The sequence below is a fragment of the Gadus macrocephalus genome, chromosome 4 (assembly GCF_031168955.1).
Source record: "Gadus macrocephalus chromosome 4, ASM3116895v1".
NCBI classification, from domain to species: domain Eukaryota; kingdom Metazoa; phylum Chordata; class Actinopteri; order Gadiformes; family Gadidae; genus Gadus; species Gadus macrocephalus.
This window is the reverse complement of record NC_082385.1, coordinates 27,958,691-27,978,716: the sequence shown is the minus strand read 5'-3', so window position 1 is coordinate 27,978,716 and position 20,026 is coordinate 27,958,691. Positions and strand designations below refer to the sequence as shown.

The following is a 20,026-nucleotide window of genomic DNA, read 5'->3' as shown; positions in this document are numbered from 1 at the left end:
AAACTGGATGTTCAGAGCGTATATCGGCCCAAAGAGCAACGCAAGGGCCGTTGGCAGGTCAGGGAGGTCATGTAAGACGATATGTTCTTCTAAAACCACAGCTACATTTTGAAGTCTTGCAGGAGCGGAACTTTGATCCTCCATCACAGAAAGTATCCCCACTATGAGACCCCTTGTCTTCTCCTCTTCTGGGTCAGTATCCTTGTGATGACAGACAAAGACAAATGTATGATTAATAAATGAAACAAAAGGTTTGTCTTTAAATTCCTATGGCTCAGAATAAGCTCTTACTCTCAAATAACTATAAAAAATATTACATTTATTTTACCTTGAGACACTTATGTTTATCTGATATATTTCGTCCAATTTCTTAGTTTAATTCATTCGTTTTTATTAACTTACTGTAGGTAGAGGACTAAACAAATTTAATCACAATTTTCACTGAATGAAGCATATACTATATATGGTGTGCCCGCATGCACGCGCCCGCCTGGATGAACGGCTGAAAAGCACAACATGCCCCAGCGAAAACGCTAGTATTCATTAGTATCCACTGAAATACAACAACCACACAATATAACCCACAAACTAACCGTTTAATTAAGGCAGCTGTACACGCCGTAAAATCTGTTTTTTTCCAATGGAGTCTGGTGACCTGGTGACTATAAGCCACCAGACTCCATTGAAAAAAAGTGTAATCGTACGGCGTGGAAAACCGTCCTACAGCTTCCCTATTTAACAGTTAGTTACACATAGCTAGAAGTGTATGCTACTGTATTCTTGCAATAACGAGATATGTCTAGTGGAACACCGAGTATTTGAACCGGTCTGAAAGGACTGCAGTGCCGTTCTCGCACGACTGCGCTGTTTGCTGCTTGAACATACCGAGACAAGCACCGCAGGCCTCGTCCTAGCTTGCGATAAACTAAAAGCTAACGGCGACGGCAAGCATTATTTATTCTGTTTAGGGTCATACTATCGTCAGTGAAAATGCATACCTTATCCACTTATTTATCGTGTATTATATTCACATTCATGAAGAACTCACACTTCAAGTCTAATTGGAAAGAAGGTTAAAACTTGCCTGTGTTGTCTCCAGCCCTGACGAAAAATGACTCGTTGTCACTCGTGTGAGTTCAGGTAACAAACCTCAACTCGGAAAATTGGCTTTCCCGCATTTTACGACAAGGACATACGAGTTGCCAGAACTTTTTCACTTGTTGTGCACAAGTTGTGCATCCCAACTGAAGGAAATAAGTCGTGGTAACTTACAAAATGCGGTTGAAACATACAAAATGCATGGTTTGCTGGAATTACTTAAATTTTGAAGTCAAATATGAATAATTTATTTTTTCAAGTCTTAAAAACTTAAAATACTTTTTTAGGACAACAATATTAAGTTGGAGTTTTTACAGTGTGGGAGTACATCGAAGGGTGTGAAAGGCCATAAAACTCCCTCAAGAAAACTTGGCCAAGTTATTGATTAGGGCTGTAACGATACACAAATTCACGATTCGGTTTGTATCACGATTTTTGACCCACGGTTCAATGCATCCCACGATTCTTTTAAATTTAAAAAGCATTTTATTCAAACAACACTTAAATACCAATTATCTTAATGTAACATTTAATAACAAATAATTTGGAACACTGAACAGATTTGAACCGAAAGAATACTATTAAAGTATAGCTAAATTAATAAAGAAATAACCAAAGATTGCAGTTGGAGGATGCTTTTTGCTGGTAGGCATAATAGGGCCCCTTTAACTGTTTGGTTGGTTTATTCAAATATCCTTATTAGCGCTTCTTATTACGCTATGTAGCTTAAATAATGACATAATCAGGCCGTATAGAATGCAACATGTTTAATAGCCTAACTTTCAATAGATGAGGAAAAACATGAACGTCGCAATAACGAGGCATAGTGTTACGCCTCGTGCCCACTGCACCGTCAGTCAACGGACGTGGGAAGGCGTGGCTGACGGATGGGGGAGTAGTCTTTGAAGAGGCAACCGTCAGCCAATCAAATCGCTTCGCCGGGTTCTTCCCGCTTCTTCCTGCTTGTTGCGAGGCAAGATGACCCGCTTTCCAGTATCGTCAGAGCCCGAGTCGCGTCACAGTGCTTAAATTTGCATACGCGATCTGATTGGATGACGGATCCGTCGCGGCCGAAAAAGTTGAACATTTTTCAACTTTTTGACGGTGGCGAACGCTCCAAGTCAACGGACGGATCCACAATGCATTGCGCGACCGTCCCCATTCAAAGTCAATGGGCAACGGACAACTGACGGAGGTAGTGGGCACGGGGCGTTACGAGTAGCATATGTGTGTGCGGGAGAATGGCAGTGTGCGTATGCGTGTGTGAGTGACGTCAGCGAGTGAGTGGACGAGCGAGGAGAGCGAGCGGTAGCGCGTGTGTCTAGTGAAGAAGCGAACGAGTCCGGTAGAATAAAGTACCCATCCTGTCAATAATCGGTGGCCGCTTCATTCCGACCTATAAGCAGACAAACTGCCAGTCAAATCACACAAAACAATAGAGACAGGATCACACAGGCAATTTTTTTCGCGCTTGGCCCACTCTGGATAAATGTCGTTCATATCGCATATGAGGACTTCGACGGCTGTGGAGAAATGCAATCCTCCGTAGCCACGGAGAGCTGTGATCACAGAGGGGGCATCTCGTCACCGTGGTAAAGTTAGTTTTATATTGGACGTTGGATATTCGACACATTCGAAAAATCTATTTAGCACTGGCTTCGATGGACGAATTTGTGTCAAACCAACTTAGATGTGTTAATACAAGGCCTACCTATGTAAAACAAAGCTTATTTCTTTAAAAAAAAAAACTAAATTTTTCTAAAAAAGTGTAACGATAAAAAAGGCTATAAATCAATTATGCGGCTTGACCTTTTGACCTACACATATCAAAACACATCTGGTGAACTCAGCTAACTGCCACACACATAACACAAAGCTTATTTTCTCAAAACACCTACCCTTTGATTTTATATTTTTTACTCTCATAAAATGCTATAAATCTATTATGCGGCTTGACCTTTTGACCTACCCATATCAAAACACATCTGGTGAACTCAGCTAACTGCCCCACACATAACACAAAGCTTATTTTTTCCAAAATCCCACCTTTTGATTTTATACTATTTTTTTAATGATAAAAAAGGCTATAAACCTATTATGCGGCTTGACCTTTTGACCTACCCATATCAAAACACATCTGGTGAACTCAGCTAACTTCCCCACACATAACACAAAGCTTATTTTTTCCAAAATCCCACCTTTTGATTTTATACAATTTTTTTAATGTTAAAAAAGGCTATGAATCTATTATGCGGCTTGACCTTTTGACCTACCCATATCAAAACACATCTGGTGAACCCATCTAACTTCCCCACACATAACACAAAGCTTATTTTCTCAAAATACCTACCCTGTGATTTTATATATATTTTTTAATCTCAGAAAAAGCTATAAATCTATTATGTGGCTTGACCTTTTGACCTACCCATATCAAAACACGTGTGATGAACCCATCTAACTGCCCCACACATAACACAAAGCTTCTTTTTTCCAAAAACCCACCTTTTGATTTTATACTATTTTTTTAATGTTAAAAAAGGCTATACATCTATTATGCGGCTTGACCTTTTGACCTACCCATATCAAAACACATCTGGTGAACCCATCTAACTTCCCCACACATAACACAAAGCTTCTTTTCTCAAAACACCTACCCTTTGATTTTATATATATTTTTTAATCTCAGAAAATGCTATAAATCTATTATGCGGCTTGACCTTTTGACCAACCTATTTCAAAACACATCTGGTGAACTCAGCTAACTTCCCCACACATAACACAAAGCTTCTTTTTTCCAAAATCCCACCTTTTGATTTTATACTATTTTTTTAATGTTAAAAAAGGCTATAAACCTATTATGCGGCTTGACCTTTTGACCTACCCATATCAAAACACATCTGGTGAACTCAGCTAACTTCCCCACACATAACACAAAGCTTATTTTCTCAAAACACCTACCCTTTGATTTTATATATATTTTTTAATCTCAGAAAATGCTATAAATCTATTATGCGGCTTGACCTTTTGACCTACCCATTTCAAAACACATCTGGTGAACTCAGCTAACTTCCCCACACATAACACAAAGCTTCTTTTTTCCAAAATCCTACCTTTTGATTTTATACTATTTTTTTAATGTTAAAAAAGGCTATAAACCTAATATGCGGCTTGACCTTTTGACCTACCCATATCAAAACACATCTGGTGAACTCAGCTAACTTCCCCACACATAACACAAAGCTTATTTTTTCCAAAATCCCACCTTTTGATTTTATACTATTTTTTTAATGTTAAATAAGGCTATAAACCTATTATGCGGCTTGACCTTTTGACCTACACATATCAAAACACATCTGGTGAACTCAGCTAACTGCCCCACACATAACACAAAGCTTATTTTCTCAAAATACCTACCCTGTGATTTTATATATATTTTTTAATCTCAGAAAAAGCTATAAATCTATTATGTGGCTTGACCTTTTGACCTACCCATATCAAAACACGTGTGATGAACCCATCTAACTGCCCCACACATAACACAAAGCTTCTTTTTTCCAAAAACCCACCTTTTGATTTTATACTATTTTTTTAATGTTAAAAAAGGCTATACATCTATTATGCGGCTTGACCTTTTGACCTACCCATATCAAAACACATCTGGTGAACCCATCTAACTTCCCCACACATAACACAAAGCTTCTTTTCTCAAAACACCTACCCTTTGATTTTATATATATTTTTTAATCTCAGAAAATGCTATAAATCTATTATGCGGCTTGACCTTTTGACCAACCTATTTCAAAACACATCTGGTGAACTCAGCTAACTTCCCCACACATAACACAAAGCTTCTTTTTTCCAAAATCCCACCTTTTGATTTTATACTATTTTTTTAATGTTAAAAAAGGCTATAAACCTATTATGCGGCTTGACCTTTTGACCTACCCATATCAAAACACATCTGGTGAACTCAGCTAACTTCCCCACACATAACACAAAGCTTATTTTCTCAAAACACCTACCCTTTGATTTTATATATATTTTTTAATCTCAGAAAATGCTATAAATCTATTATGCGGCTTGACCTTTTGACCTACCCATTTCAAAACACATCTGGTGAACTCAGCTAACTTCCCCACACATAACACAAAGCTTCTTTTTTCCAAAATCCTACCTTTTGATTTTATACTATTTTTTTAATGTTAAAAAAGGCTATAAACCTAATATGCGGCTTGACCTTTTGACCTACCCATATCAAAACACATCTGGTGAACTCAGCTAACTTCCCCACACATAACACAAAGCTTATTTTTTCCAAAATCCCACCTTTTGATTTTATACTATTTTTTTAATGTTAAATAAGGCTATAAACCTATTATGCGGCTTGACCTTTTGACCTACACATATCAAAACACATCTGGTGAACTCAGCTAACTGCCCCACACATAACACAAAGCTTATTTTCTCAAAATACCTACCCTGTGATTTTATATATTTTTTTTACTCAGAAAATGCTATAAATCTATTATGCGGCTTGACCTTTTGACCTACCCATATCAAAACACATCTGGTGAACTCAGCTAACTGCCCCACACATAACACAAAGCTTCTTTTCTCAAAATACCTACCCTGTGATTTTATGTATATTTTTTAATCTCAGAAAAAGCTATAAATCTATTATGCGGCTTGACCTTTTGACCTACCCATATCAAAACACGTGTGATGAACCCATCTAACTGCCCCACACATAAAACAAAGCTTCTTTTTTCCAAAAACCCACCTTTTGATTTTATACTATTTTTTTAATGTTAAAAAAGGCTCTACATCTATTATGCGGCTTGACCTTTTGACCTACCCATATCAAAACACATCTGGTGAACCCATCTAACTTCCCCACACATAACACAAAGCTTCTTTTCTCAAAACACCTACCCTTTGATTTTATATATATTTTTTAATCTCAGAAAATGCTATAAATCTATTATGCGGCTTGACCTTTTGACCTACCCATTTCAAAACACATCTGGTGAACTCAGCTAACTTCCCCACACATAACACAAAGCTTCTTTTTTCCAAAATCCCACCTTTAGATTTTATACTATTTTTTTAATGTTAAAAAAGGCTATAAACCTATTATGCGGCTTGACCTTTTGACCTACCCATATCAAAACACATCTGGTGAACTCAGCTAACTTCCCCACACATAACACAAAGCTTATTTTCCCAAAACACCTACCCTTTGATTTTATATATATTTTTTAATCTCAGAAAATGCTATAAATCTATTATGCGGCTTGACCTTTTGACCTACCCATTTCAAAACACATCTGGTGAACTCAGCTAACTTCCCCACACATAACACAAAGCTTCTTTTTTCCAAAATCCTACCTTTTGATTTTATACTATTTTTTTAATGTTAAAAAAGGCTATAAACCTAATATGCGGCTTGACCTTTTGACCTACCCATATCAAAACACATCTGGTGAACTCAGCTAACTGCCCCACACATAACACAAAGCTTATTTTTTCCAAAATCCCACCTTTTGATTTTATACTATTTTTTTAATGTTAAAAAAGGCTATAAACCTATTATGCGGCTTGACCTTTTGACCTACACGTATCAAAACACATCTGGTGAACTCAGCTAACTTCCCCACACATAACACAAAGCTTATTTTTTCCAAAATCCTACCTTTTGATTTTATACTATTTTTTTAATGTTAAAAAAGGCTATAAACCTAATATGCGGCTTGACCTTTTGACCTACCCATATCAAAACACATCTGGTGAACTCAGCTAACTGCCCCACACATAACACAAAGCTTATTTTTTCCAAAATCCCACCTTTTGATTTTATACTATTTTTTTAATGTTAAATAAGGCTATAAACCTATTATGCGGCTTGACCTTTTGACCTACACATATCAAAACACATCTGGTGAACTCAGCTAACTGCCCCACACATAACACAAAGCTTATTTTCTCAAAATACCTACCCTGTGATTTTATATATTTTTTTTACTCAGAAAATGCTATAAATCTATTATGCGGCTTGACCTTTTGACCTACCCATATCAAAACACATCTGGTGAACTCGTGAAACTGCCTGTCAATAAATATCGTGAATGTATTGAGCGTTACCCGACGGTGTCTGTCTCCCTATATGTTAGACGCCTTTGAGCCGAGGCGTTCGTGACATTTGGGGGCTCGTCCGGGATTTGAACCCGGGACCTCTCGCAAATGTCACGAACGCCTCGGCTCAAAGGCGTCTAACATATAGGGAGACAGACACCGTCGGGTAACGCTCAATACATTCACGATATTTATTGACAGGCAGTTTCAAATAATACACACGGGCGCAGAGAATATAGTGCGACCGCTGCATCCAGCCGTCAAACCGCGTCTAGAGAGAGAGACCGAATTGGGCCACAGGACGCTGCCTTTATCCCCGGCAGCCAGAACACGGCTGCGTGCAATTCCCTCGTTACACCGGGAACACTCAAGCTCCTCCTACAGGCCAAAGAGAGCAGTACAACACATAAACAGCATACAAGCCTATTCCTATACCCTACAGGCAGAGGGAGGAATAGGCCTAGTGCTCAGGAGCAGAGCGGGGCGTCACAATACCCGTGAAGCTGTCCGGAGTACTGCAGTTGGTGGCTAATAAAATCAACCAGGGCCGACAGGTCAGAGTACGCCTTGCGGCGAGAGTGTCCCCTATCTCGCAGTATCCTCTTGAGATGTCTCTCACTTATCTGGAAAGCGTGCCTACTGGCAAGTATGGCTTTGATGTCCGAATATTTGAGGCCAAGCTCAAAATAAACATCGATGAATCTCCCGAACTCCATCGTTGTGGTTGGTTTTCCTCTGACCCGGAAGTTAAATTCTGACCCGGAAGTTGGTTTGCGATATCTCGCAAAGTCTTTTGCGATATCTCGCAAAGCCTTTTGCGAGATCTCGCAAACCAATTATTATTAATTTTTTTCAACCAATTATTTTTTTTCCCTCCATGTCCCTTGGGGGGCTCCGTAGATCGCAGAGTGGGTCGTACGAGCATCGTACATTTTTCCCATTTTTCCCGAAAGCATTGTTGGTAACGAATGTATTGAAAACGCTCATAGCTAACGAGCGCTCCAGGGTACTCGCAGGACGCTAAGAGAATCGTTAGCCTACTATAGAGTGAACTCATTATTGCATGCGGGTGTCTTCATTCATAAAAAAAATAAAACATTCGGGAGTATGCAATAATACAAATTATTCTAAAGAGGTCAGAGACTCCGTGCACAGCCCCGCCTTCCCCAGTGAACCAAGAAACCCCGCGCCGTGACGAACGGGGGATTTGACCCCCTCGGTTTAACACAGGAAACTTGAGATAAGAAGGTGAAATCGCCGGGCGTGCCAATAAGCTGCGACCGAACCGGCTCGGCAGTTTAGAAAGACCTATAGCCAGGGTTCGAGTTAGGTGGGAGGCAGTGGGAGCTTTCGATTATGAGCAGCTACTTGCCAAACGAAAAAATAGCCTGACTTCACAAGGTGTCTATTTATAATTTATTTGTTGATAAAGTTGATCAGCAGAGAAATAGTTAGCCAAAGACGTTGACGTCGCTTAGCAACCGAAGACGCTGGCGTTGTTGTGAAGGTCCCATGCAAGTGAACGGAGCGTTCCACGGCATTGAGAAGAGCCGTGTCATAATAGCCCATATTTACGTCCTATATTCCCCCCCCCCGTCAAAATTCAGCGCAAGGCCGGTACGGCCTCCCTCCACCGTCAACAACTTTAAGAGACCCCCACAGAGATGGAACCATAACTTGAACCCTGCCTATAGCCAACTTCATCCTGCCCAACAATATGGGCAGGATCCAAGCTCTCCTAATCGAGTCAGCAATAGCCGCGTTTGAATGATAATGTATGAATGGAACGTTGCATTTTTAATGTCTACAAATATTCTATACTAGAGAGCCAATCAATGCAACCTTATGCGGAATCAGATAAAGTCGGCTCTCTTGCTGCGCAAAATAGGCCTATATAAAATTCAGCACATTAAGGCCCCGTTCACACGAAGCCGAAACGGGCGAAGCCGTTACGGTTTCGATCTATCCGGTTTCGGAGTATCTCCGTAAAGACGAAGCCAAGCGAAACCGGGTAGATCTGTAGAAACGCTGTAGTACACATTCCAGGCCCATAAGGGGCGCTGCTTCTGGTACAGAAATCCAGAAGAAATGAAATAAGAAGAAGAGCCGAGCATGCGCATTAGGCTGCCCTTATGCGCATGCTCGCATGTGATTTCTGAGACTCCGCGGGCTTAAGAGCCATTGGCTAAGAGGTCGAGGGGTGGGGCGATGATGCATGGTTTGCGGTTTCAGGCGTACACACGAATCCAAAACGAAACCGGGTAGATTTGAAACCACCTCCGAGGGTGGTTTCAGAAGTTTGCGGTTTTGGTCAGCGGATTCGCCGGCTTCGTGCGTACTGAAGGCCGAACCGTACAAGACCTTTGCGGTTTCGCCATGAAATCGGCTTCGTGTGAACGGGGCCTAAGATAAATGTAGTTGTCACATAAGCTATTTTGGATTTTTGTAATATGGAATTAGTTCAGGGGGGGTAAATGCCGTGAATAAATGTATGCACAGTGCGTTCAGGATTCGGACTGATATGTCGACCTAGGCTTAATCAATTGTGTTTTAATATCTTTAGCATTCATATTATTGCAATCTATTCTTTTCGTAGGCTACTCTGCGGTTGGCCTTGATGGGGAGATATTTTAACCCTTTTTAACCCCATTTTCCTGCGACATTCCTGCGTCTCCCCCTGCGTCATAGCCCGTTTCAGAACCATGTCAGTGGACAGGTACAATCCTACGATCGTCGTGAGTGCAGCGAATGCGCGTTCACGTTAAGAGGAGTTTCGGGAAACGCTCCAAAGAAATTATCGATCGGGAGAATGATCTTACGAGCGAAGATCCATCGATATCGGGAAACGGGGCCCTGGCCCCAGTGTTTGAGATGCCAGATATATCAGGCTGTATGTCTAACTTGTAAAACAAGAACAAAGTGAAGGAACAGGGAGGAATATTATAAGTTATTAATAAACAAAGAAAATACTCCACAAACATCAGGCTGAGGTTATGGATAGTAAAGTGCATCAGGTCGAAAGGAAGGACAACAATCGCAGCAGTCGCCGCCGCCACCACCACCACCACCAACAGCCGTCGCCAGCACAAGCCGCCACCACTAGCAGCAGAAGGCGACACCACCATCTTTCGCCACCACCAGCCAGCTCAAGCAGCCATCGCCTCAAGCAGCAGTGACCTGCAGCAGCAGTGTTATCCGGCCCCAGCCAGCTCAAGCAGCCATCGCCTCAAGCAGCAGCGACCTGCAGCAGCAGCCATCAGCATCCACCATCATCAGCATCCACCATCAGCAGCATTCACCTTCAGCAGCATCCACCATCAGCCGCATACACATAACCGCTATGTCTGTGACACAATTTGGCCTTAGGCCATTTTTTATTCTACAAATTCATACTATAGCGGTGAGAATTGTTCAGAAAAATCACCGCCATAGTCGCCCTGGAGTCACAGGCCGACAGTCTCCTGAAAGAATCAGGGAAACCTATTATAGGACATTCTTTCCAGAAATTAAAGATTTAGAAGAATACGTGACACTTTGCTTTGATAGTTATATACCTCTGATTGGAGATTGATTGTCGGCAGCTCCTCCAAACTAATATTTGTACCTTCAACTAAAAATGACACAATTAATTTACACTCAATCATTTCACATTTGATTAGCAAGACAATTATTGATGTCCATTGCCAATACATGAATACATACTCATTACAAAGGCCTTGGAAGTCGAGGCAGTGGGGTCAGAGGACGCCCCCCCTTCCACTCCTACCATCATCGGCCGACCTTCGTTATTGGCGAGAGCCAGCTCCTCTGAAGTGGTGAAGGGCGGGGGAGCGGTCCCCCTCCCAGTCGTATTAAATTTGGTTTTCTTTGCTACAGGTAATCAACATGTGACTAAAGGTTGGAGCCTAGGCCATTGCAAATCATATGCTAGATTCACCTGAAATTATTCAAATGGATGCTTACAACTGACCACATTAAATATTATTTTAATATTTATTTTTGACGTGGCCCCATGTTCGTAGGAGCGTGCTGGCACCACATCTATGGGGGTAAAAGGCATGATGATACATGATATTTTTAGACAATATGCAGAATCTTTTCACTTACGAATCAACACAGAGGGCTATTTTTTGCCAGCACGCTACCCTAGCCATATTATGGGCAACCGTGTTCCCCTTGGCTGTGATTTGGACATTGAATTTCTCGTAGGAATTCATAATACATCACGCACGCTCGATTCACTTATCTTAAGGGGGAGTCGAATGACGTGATAAACACACCTTTTATGTGAACGCGCATTGCACCTAAAGCGGAAAACCTGGTGCGACTAATGGAATCTAAAGTGAGTGTCGTGGAACCATTTAACTCTGACTGCGAGTTGCGTCTCTGTCGATCCAGGTTTTCCCAAGAAAGCCTCGGTATGTTCAGCGAGGTTCGTGGTATACTCCCCTCACAAGTTTCCTTTGTATTTTCCAACGATGTGAACGTTTCCTAATATTTTGCTGTTAGAAGGATCAGAGAAATAAGTTCTTAATCACACAGACATAAATTACTAAAATGACGAAACAAAACAAAGCGAATCAAAAGCTGGAAAGTGTTTAATCATGATAAAAAGAAAAACTAAAACCAGTAATTTCGACCAATACCGAACAGAGCTCTCAATCAAAGCGACCCTGTGTGAAAGCACCCCATTGCCCGTGTGCTTGAGCATGTGCACACTCAAATTGCTTGGGTCGCTGTAGCTGTAACAGGCAGGGCTTCTAACCGAAGTGAGTCCTCATGTGGATCTTCAGGGTGCCTTTGTGACTGAAGTGCGTCGTGCATTGGTCACACTTGTAGGGCTTCTCGCCGGTGTGAGTTCTCATGTGGATCTTCAGGTTGCTTGTCTGACTGAAGCGCTTCGGGCATAGGTCACACCTGTAGGGCTTCTCGCCGGAGTGAGTCCTCAGGTGGATCTTCAAGGCGCCTTTCAGACTGAAGCGCTTTGTGCATTGGTCATACTTGTAGGGCTTCTCCCTGGAGTGAGTCCACATGTGGACGATCATATTGGCATCGTTGGAAATAACCTTTCCACACAAGACACCGGGCCGGCCCTTGCGGCCGCCCTGATGCCCAGTCAGCTCCTCAAGGCGGACCAGCCGTACGCTGCAGTTCAGGCTCTTGGCCACGCTGTGGTCAGCGGACATCGAGCTCAAGGCCTCCAGTTCTGACTAGGGTTGAGCACCGAATCTCGGTTGCAGTAGGGAACCGGTTCCGACGTAAACGGTTGTAACGAGATCAAATAAGAACGCACATTCCGGTTCCTCATAACGGTGCCCCTGCCCCGCCCCCATGCTGTTGCGGCTTCAACTTGCGTTAGTGCTGGGCGCTATACCGGTTCTCACTGAATAACGGTGTGTATTTTCGTTAGGATATGATTTTTTTATATAGCCTACCGCCATACCGGTGTATTTGATTACACAACGTTCGGAACGCAGCGCTGCGCGACTCTGTTTCAGACGGGACCCTTCTCAATGTTGCGGTAAACAAGCATGGTACGACTACGACTTTCGTTATAGGTCCATGACTGCGAGGCGTGGTATTTCCGACCAACTGGTAAAAGAGTGTGTCACGGCTTTCAAACATATAAAGCCTATGGGCGCCTCGAGACTCAGGACGGACTTGTCAACGCGCTGTGGCATCGCTTACTTGATGTTGTTTTGATTGAAGATCGGCAGGTTGTAGTGGGTGAACGTGAATGAACGTGTGCGTGTGTGTGTGTGTGTTGCGAGCGAATGTAATTTTAAAGTAGGCCTAACAAACAAACAAACTCAAAGCCGATGCATGCATCCAAAACTTGCTGTTCAAAAACCAAATAAACAAATCAAAAACAGAGTCGTTATTCGCTTCAAATACTTTTTCTTTTCAAAAATTGGGAATTAATACAGCGCGGTACCGAGCGGTTGAAAACAATGTTGGCGTCTCCTGTCTGTGGCTGCCTTGCGCACATGAGTTATATTACTTAATATGACTTTGCCACTAATGTTGCGCCATGATGCGTGCCTGCCTGCTTTCAGTGAGTAATTAAAATTATTTGTAATTTTAAAAAGATATGTATCAGTCACAGCACTCACAGCAGCCTCTTCGGGTAAGTCGAGTAATTAAATGCCAACCGTAAATCTTGCATATTGAGTAGGCTAGCAAACACCGTTGCCATTCAACTCAGTGTCCGCTGACTTTCTGCTTAATGCAAGTGTGTGCCGTTTCGTTTTTTAAGTACCGGTTTGAGAACCGTTTTAGCACCGGAACCGTTTGAAAAGTACCGAGTAGGCACCGGTATCGGATAAAACCCAAACGATACCCAACCCTAGTTCTGACGCGGCAAAGAGGGTGTCATGGCCGTCCACCGCCAGAGGGCCCTCCCCTTGTCCGTAGACGCTCAGGATGCGCAGCTCCCCGCTGTGTCTTGACATGTGGGAGGAGCCAGGGGCGTCCACACGCAGACTCTCCGAGGTGGCGCCGTGCTGCCTGCTGCAGTCTCTGATGTCATTGTCTTCTTCGGAGAGGAAAACAGAGAAAGAGAGAAAGTAATTGTGGGGGGACGTGCGACGTCTGGCGGAAAAGGAGTGCCTCGCCATCCGGTGGGCGGTCGGCGCCCTCCGCTACTACCTGCTGGGGCGCGCGTTCACCCTCTACTCCGACCACGCCCCCCTCCAGTGGCTCCACCGCATGAAGGACGTCAACGCGAGGATCACCCGGTGGTACCTCGCGTTGCAACCCTTTAATTTTCAGGTCGTGCACAGGCCTGGGGCGCAGATGGCCGTGGCGGACTTCCTCTCCCGCTCTGGGGGGGGGGGGGAGTGAGTTGGCGGCCGGATGTGACCCCGGCCTGTGTCGGGCGGTGGGGGTGTGTGGGGGGACGTGCGACGTCTGGCCTGCAGGGGGAGTATGGGCAGGTTGGGAGCGCACCGGATTGGCTGGGGGGATTGGACCTGAGTGCGGCAGGTGTCGGCACTCAGGCCAATCAGGGAGTGTTTGTATTTATGTGCCTGCTTTTGTCTTGTAGTGGGGTGGGGAATCCAGGAAGGATTGGGAGGAGAAAGGAGCCGATCGCCACCAGAGATCGCGCCAAGCAGAATTTGATTTACGTTCTGTCTAGTTGCCGTTGATTTATACGTTTATGGAAAGCAATAAAATAACTTCCTTGGGGAAAAAGCAAAACCTGTGTCCAGCGCTCCATTGACCCGTTACAGTAATGTTTTTAATTAATCATTTTCACAAAAGATATACAGCATGTACTTTGTACACACTTGTGTGTTGGAAGAATTATATTTTGAAATTCTTTCTAACTTCTATTTGTTGATTATGCATTTTCCATGTCGCCCTTTGGATGGTCAAGGGTTAAAGGCTCCAACTGAGAAGGCAGATTCGAGTACATTCTCAGTTTATCACGGTAGTTTTCTTGCATCAATGCAATGTGTATTACTAACCTACGGCGGGCATGCCTCCACCAATATCCTCTTCAACCTTGATTGAAATGGTGTCTGGGGTCTGCTGCTTTCCACATAAGGAAACACACACAAGACGTATTCTTTCATTTTCACATAATAGTTGTCAATCCCCACTACCGACAGATTAGGCATTTTAACACTGCCAAGCTGGTTCGGTCGCGGCTTGGCATGCCCTGCAATTTCAAAGTCTTCCCTGTGCTGAGTTTCTTCAAGGAAAGGTTCAAGTCCGGGATAGCTTTTAACTGACTTTATTGTTAAAGTAGGCATGTTTCGGTATGGTAACTGGCTATGGAACGAAAGTCTAGGAATCATGTCGAACACGTGTGAGAGATAATAACTCTGGCTACTTCCAGCCACGGGCAGAGGCCCGTGACTGTCCGCGGGTGTCGCTGAAAATCTCTGTCCCCTTCACCTAGTGTGCGCAGGTAAGGGACCGTCAAGTGGGCGTGGCCAAGTGGGCGTGGCCTAGTGGGCATGGTGGCTTCAGCTTCTTCAGGTGATGCCTTCTGTGGTGGAGCCGCCTTCAATAAGGTCTTGCTCCCCTAGTGGCTATGTATAGTATTTACGGCTTATATGTTTGGCCCTGCTTCATTGGGTCTATGTGTGGTTAGCTTAGATTCTTAAAATACATAACAATCCCTCCTTGGTCATCTTAGATGACCATACAATAATATTTTAAATCATAAACACCATTTACCACACCGAAAACATAGTCAAAGTAGGATAATTCATCAACACCACCAACCGAGTAGGAAAACTCGGTTTTTACCGAGCAAAAACCACCACGGATTATCATAACACTGTAACGGCATTCACCTTGTGGGTCTCATTGGGAATACAGGTCATTATTTAACAATACAACAATGAACATAAATCTTGTTATCATACAATCACATGGCCAAACAGCACACAAACAAAACTATTCATAGAAATCCTGAGCTAATACTTTTGGTCATGTGCTACAAGGTCATACAATTTATCATGTGCAAAAGTAAAGTAAAAATTGGTATTCATAATACAATTTTAAAAATTCAAGATTATTGATAGCCTAGCATGGATTCGGGTGGTTCAGTTGATCTTCGTGCATTGGTTCGCTGTTGCATGTGGGTGGTTTTGGGCGTTGTTATTATCGTAGCCATTGTTTTTTTTTTGTCGCTGTCGGGCCTGTAATTCATGAAACCAAGACTCGTCCCTCCTTGTCAAGGGCTCAACCCAGAGAGGTTACTCCTACATCATGGGAGCCTCCAAACAGGTTCTCCGTCTTCGTCGTGTCAGTAACAGGTGGCCTGTAAAACAACCGTCTCAAGGAAGATCAACAGTACCATTATCAATGCAGCGATTCAGAAATAACGGGTTGCACTCGCAACCAAACAATACTATATAATAACAAACAACTCGTCTTGGTGGTTCAATAATTAATTATTCAAGTAAATCCAGGATATTGATTATCTTAGACACAGTCGATTCTACTAGAATAGTATAGGTGTGACTATTCTAGATATTACAGCTGGATAGGGTCAGGCCCCTCAGGTAATGTAAGCCTGAATGGCACTTGGCACTTCTGTAGCGCCCACTGCTGTGGTGATCAGCAGATGCAGTAGCCCTCGTGCGCAGGGAATACAACGGCAGCCGGTGACAATTAACACGGTCTCTGCATTTATTCCCGCGACGGGCACTTACTGGATTCTGCCTTTCCACCTCCCAAACATATTCTCCATTCATCCTGTGAAAGGGTCATTAATGCCGGAGTTCTCTGCCAATTCTAACCTGAGGGATTGTAATTATGCCAGCAACCCATCCAGAGCTGTGTTATTGGGGATAAAGTACAACACGTTGTGCCTATCATCGCATTTACCCCTCCTTGCTCTGTCAATAACCTTTCCATATCTATATATATATATATATATTCCTTTTAACTTTATCTGTTAAACTGAACGAAGTGTTGCTGATTATGATACATGTAATTTATCTAAACAATATATATGTACACATAATTTTTATATGGTGGACAAGCAAAACAGAACCAATTCAACTCCTACCGTTATTTGATCTCCTCATGTGACTGTTACTCCTTGCTCGGCGGAGGCAGTTTATCGGCTCCGGGTGTGTCTGCATCTGGTTCTGGAACTTTTGTTTCTATTGTAGAAATACAAACTCATGTACAGCAGTTAGTTGTTCAAAAACATTTCCTATAATTCTATTTTTAATTGTTCTAATGGAAGTCCATTATGGGATCCTAGAAATGTAAGTGTAAGCATGAATCTAACCGTAAGCATTACGTGCAAAGTTAGCTGTGTCAGAGTGATACACGGTAGCCTACTCATCTTGCTTCTGGAAACATAGGACCTGAAAATTGTATGCGTTTCAAACATGTTTGTATTATAATTGATCTATTTAGTGCTTGTGCAGATTTTAAATTTTTGTTTTGAGTGTCCCATTCCTTATTCTGAGCTGATTTCAACCTTCAACCTTGATTTAATATTCACACTACATCCCTCCTTGCGCATTGCTTCAGCCATGCGCATTAGAATTAACCAATCCTAACAACGGTGTAGTGCAACCAAGTTGAAGTTCCTTTCCTTAATCATCTGTACATAAACCAATCCATTATGAAGATATATGAAGACCAGTACATACAAAGCCAAAGGTCGATAGTTGTGGGTCTATGCAGCCGTCTTGAGACCACGCTGTTGTTAAATGCAGTAAACCGTAAATGTTTCATGAGTCAGATGCGCCGTAACTTAGAGAAAAAATAAATATCAGACTATGAGACGCTGACGTTGTATCAAAGCGTTACAGCAGTAGCAGTGGCATTTGAAAGGTTAACCTACTACTTCTGAATCTAAATTGAGCCTATATTGTCCCTGGCGAGCAGATGTATTGCTAATCCATTTATCTTATAAACCCAAAATGATGAAAAAAGGGAAATTACAATGTTGAAATTTGTATGTTCAACATCACTTCTTTGTAACCGTATCTGGTTCCAACAGTTACCTTCATTATACTATCCGATTGTCCTACACTAACTATGTATATTGGATGACCTAATTTTCATTTATTCTACGTATTGTTTGAATTTGATGTTGTCCACACTTGATTCACTCCTATGTACATTGCATACCACATCAAACGTGTATACGCCTTATTCTCTGCCTTTTGCATACCACATCAAACGTGCATATGTCTTAGCAAAGTGAAGTAAAGTAAAACGCAGTTTTATCTTTACTTATTTATAGCTATACATGTCCCGGACACGTCCATTACTATTTCCAAAACAGTTTTTTTAGCTACGCAGGTCCCAGACCCAACTATACCATTACATGAACAGTCATTATTATTATAATTATCTAGTTTTATGTTGGTCAACATCAAATCGATACGGACTTCTGTGGACGAGCGGTATGCACGCTATGGACAACTTTAAAAGCTAACCGTTCATGATGTGGAGTCTAGATAATTATTTCTATTTTAAGATCACCGGTAACTGCCGTACAGGGATCTGGTTGATGCAAGACCCCTGGGTTGGTGCCCTTTTGTAGGACTTCTTTTGGTTCTGGAATCCGGCTTTCCTAATTGTTGAATACAAGATAATGCATGCATATTGTGGTACGATATTATATCTATTGCAATCGCTCCAATGGAGGCAATAGTTGACCTTTGAACATTTCACGCAGTGTTTATTCGTATGTAGTACCGTATTGGTCCGAATATAAGACGGCCTTTTTTCCCCTCGAAATAGGTCCAAAAAAGTAGGGTCGTCTTATATTCGGGGTCTAGTATTCAGAGCGCAGTTTCTCTTCTTCGCCTCTACATTTAAATGTCAATACACATTCGCGGCCGCAGGTGTCGCCAGGAATTGGTTCCGGGAAGAAGTAGTCCAGCGTCCTTAACAACCAGACCGTTACCGGTGTTTAAAGACAGGCATTTAGAGACAAGTGGCTCAAGTCAATCAACAACAGCGGAGGAGCTATGATGCCAATTTTTTAATGATGGTCGTCAATAAGGCAGAGTCAAGTAACAACTTCCAAGCTGCCAAGAAGTTCGGGGTCACGGAGTGTAACGTAAGAAGATGGCGAGCACCAAAACAACGTCTCAAAGATGCCAACAGTCAGCGCAAATCCTACCGTGGTCCTCAAAAAGTGGTAGTTTTTGACCGGAGAGTTTTTGAATACGTCAGAGAAAACGCGCTTTGGGAGGAGCCGCTGGAAGCGGAGCAGCTGGGGAGCGATGACAGCGAGAGCGAACGCAGCGGGGCAGAGGACGCGTGTGAGGATAGAGAGACATCGGAGGAGAAGTTTGGCGAATTTTAGTTAAGTTTAGTGAAATATGTGGCCTGTATTTTCACTGTTATTTAAAAATATTCACAACGTTGCTTGATTATTGCTTGATATTCATTTTGAATCATACTGTACATATATTGCCTTGAAAGTGCTCTGGCCTTTACTGGCATTATTATTATTGTCATTAATATAACAAGTGTTTAATTCACTGTGTTTTTAATATTGTTATTAAGAAAAAAAATGAAGTTCTTTGTTCTGCAAATGTGGTCTGCAAATCTTTTTTTCTAAATGTTTGTGTTGAAAAACGGGGGTCGTCTTATAATCAGGGTCGTCTTATATTCGGACCAATACGGTAGTTGATTATAGCAGAATTTAACCCATGTAGATTTAATATTCGCAAAAAACATATTGTTACTGTGTCTACCGCAGTTGAGCTAACTCCCTCCTTGGGCACCGTTTAAAACCATGTGCACCATTTATTAATTCAACATATTATTCTAGCAGTTGAACCCCGTGTCTATTTGAACCAGCCTAGTTCTCTACCTGTCTTGCTATACAAAACGCATGTTGAATAGACAGGAGGGCTCAGCAACCTGAAAAAAAAAAAATTACTGTCAGTGTTTGGCATTCGTTCTTATACTGCCATTTCCTGGAGAGAGAAAGAATTAAGCAATGCAGAGAAGTAAAAAGATGAGTGTTTGGCAACTATAATGCTTGTGTTGTCACCTCCTAAAGAGAAAAGAGAATTAATATTTTATGCACAGAAGTAAAATGATGATCGTGGGCAACTGATCGTTGTGTTGCCACTCCCTGATTAGAAAAGAGAATATTTGTAGTAATGTTAACGATTAAAAATGATGAATGTCGGGCATCCATTACTGCTCGGGTTGCCAAGGCCTGACGAGAAAAGAGAACAAATTTAGTACAAATGCAAGAGATCGGCTACTTGGAAAGCTGGGGGTCGTCTAGTTGGGACTTATAATAGTTATATACTTGTGGTACATTTGGAGATGTTGAGATGTAATT

General features: G+C 42.2%; 1 long non-coding RNA gene and 1 pseudogene across 1 annotated transcript in view; both read right to left on the bottom strand.

Annotated features, from left to right (window-relative positions):
- Positions 1-20,026, bottom strand: part of LOC132456607 (zinc finger protein 729-like) — a 353,266-nt pseudogene that overhangs the window by 52,459 nt on the left and 280,781 nt on the right.
- The window catches only part of LOC132455329 (uncharacterized), a 77,165-nt gene continuing 67,426 nt past the window's right edge, over positions 10,288-20,026 (bottom strand). The window contains exon 3 of the long non-coding RNA XR_009525194.1: positions 10,288-10,691. This is a non-coding gene — a long non-coding RNA (uncharacterized LOC132455329). The remainder of the gene's footprint in view (positions 10,692-20,026) is intronic.